The sequence below is a fragment of the Etheostoma cragini genome, chromosome 8 (assembly GCF_013103735.1).
Source record: "Etheostoma cragini isolate CJK2018 chromosome 8, CSU_Ecrag_1.0, whole genome shotgun sequence".
Taxonomy (NCBI): Eukaryota; Metazoa; Chordata; class Actinopteri; order Perciformes; family Percidae; genus Etheostoma; species Etheostoma cragini.
Window position 1 is genome coordinate 29,011,192 of NC_048414.1, and position 2,514 is coordinate 29,013,705.

Below are 2,514 nucleotides of genomic sequence, written 5' to 3' on the forward strand. Positions count from 1 at the left end.
CACACATCTACACACCTGCTCATCAGATACACACTCACACACATCTACACACCTGCTCATCAGGTACACACTCACACAAATCTACACACCTGCTCATCGGATACACAGTCACACACATCTACACACCTGCTCATCAGATACACAGTCACACACATCTACACACCTGCTCATCAGATACACACTCACACACATCTACACTTCAAAGGTGCAGCATTGCCCAAGGACACTTCGACACAGGACAGCAGGGCCAGGGATCGAACCACCAGCCTTCCCATGGGCAGGCAACCGCTCTACCGCTCAGCAACAGCCGCCCTTGTACTCATGTTTAAGGGACATTTTGTTAGTTTGTGTGTCTACTGATGAGATACACAATAAATATGTTATTATTTACATTTCAATGGAGGCTTCATGACCAGACATGCACAATATGTGCTGCTCAATGGATGTTATGGATCCAATGGCATGCACTATAACTTGGTACATTTCATAATTTCTTCTGCAACTAGTTAGTTTACAAAATTAAAAAGATGATTTTATTATGTAGCTAAGACTGATTTTAATTACTTAAATATTTAAGCAGATTGCTCATACAAACAACTCCAAACAGTACACTGAGGCACGATGATGTGCCTCAGGGCCAAAACAGAGAGGAAAGACAGGAAGGAGGGAAACGCAACAGAAAAAGGGACTTCACTGCTTCCAAATAATATACAGTGTGCAGAGATTTTCTTTCTTTAAACCAATCACAGCAGTCCTGGGTGATAGCGGTGATAGCGAGAGGGGACGGACATCCGGAGCACCAGGCTGTGTCCCAGTAATAGACATGCTGACCCAGACTAACTGGATGCCAACTGGTTGAATGTATTTGAGAATATGCATTACTGAAACATCAGCTGACATGACAAGGACCTTGATGTGAATCCTGATTTCTTACTTGATGACCCTGAAGCCCTATCTAAGAGGTTTTAAGACGAGATCTAGTAGATTTATGACGGACAATGATTGCAACCCATTGGAAACCACCCCCCAACCTGTCAATCTGCATGTGGACCCTATCCTACCTGGGTGTGGTGGGCATGAAACGCTCTTCAGAGGATTAATGGAGCGCCGGGATACCTCTGGACACTTAGCAGAGCATTTTGGACTCTGTGAGGTGTTTGGCCCCTTGTTTTGGGTGTGTGTGTGTGTGTGTGTGTGTGTGTGTGTGTGTGTGTTTCTGCATGTGTTGTTTTGTCTCCCTCCCTCCCGTTTTCCCTCTCTATTTCTTTAGTATAGTATTTAGTGTTTGGTCCTGGGACGTGGTCCTATGTCCCAGTGTATTGTTTGTAACTGTTTGTAAATGTTTATGTTTTTTTAATTAAAAATTAATTAAATTGGATCACAAATAAAGATGTAGATGGATTTTCAAATGAAGTTCTGTAGGTTGTAGAATCCAGTTTAGATTCTTTGTTTGGTCCTTTCATGCAGAAGGTTTTGGTTTAACTTACTCAGGTGTGGTGAAATGTTCTTCTGAGATCTCTGCTGCATTAAGATAAGATAAAAAGACGTTATTGTCATTATATTAAAACATACAACAAAATTGAGAGTGCCCCCCCCCCCCCCCAGTGCTGCTTTAAAGAATTTGTATTGCAGTTTGTATTTTCTACCTTAGAAGTATAAAAGTAAGAGTATCTAGAGCCTAAAAAAATAAAACAATCTCTTTTTTCTTTTGGCATAAAGAGAAATGTAATCAGAGGGCGGTATGATTATAAATACAAATGCAGCATGCCAACCACTAAATGATGTTGGTTTCTGCCTCCTCCACAGAAACCTCCATCACCAGTTCACCATGAGTCAGTTCCTTCCTTCCAGCAAATCGGTGAGGTGATGACCGAGAGATGTTCACAAGATCTTATCGCAGCTGTTTTTAGACGTGCACACACACCCAAGTTTAGCTTTTGCAACCCCATCAATTCCCTCACAATCATCAGCATATGTGATTTGGATAGGCCTCTGTCAATGGGCTGCCAAAGTAATACACTGAACATATTTATAGTTAAAAGAAATACTTCCTATTCAAAGAGAGACTTGAGAAGCATCTGTTGCATGTTTTTCAGTTAAACAACTGACATGTCAGAATACTAAAGTATAAAACTAAACTGAAAAAAGTATTCTAGGAAATCTCACTCAGGTACCACTAATGTTTTTATCTGCTTTATAACTTTCACGGGGCAATTTCAGTAAGCAGGTGTTAGAGTGAGGAGTAACTGCTAAATAAACGGAACAATACAGGATGCAACGCTACGGAGTCACGGCTGAGCGACGTGCAGTTACATTTTTCGAGAGGTGACATCAGGCTGCGGCGTAGGATCCGGCATAGATGCGGGGGTCTGCAGGGGCCTGCAGGGGTCTGCGGGGGTCTGCAGGGGCCTGCGGGGGTACGCCATCAAAGCTACACACAACCATAACACGGCCTTAAGGGTGAAGAACAGCTGCGTTCTTGCACTGCAGTGAAGAGTTTGTCCCTTTATTATT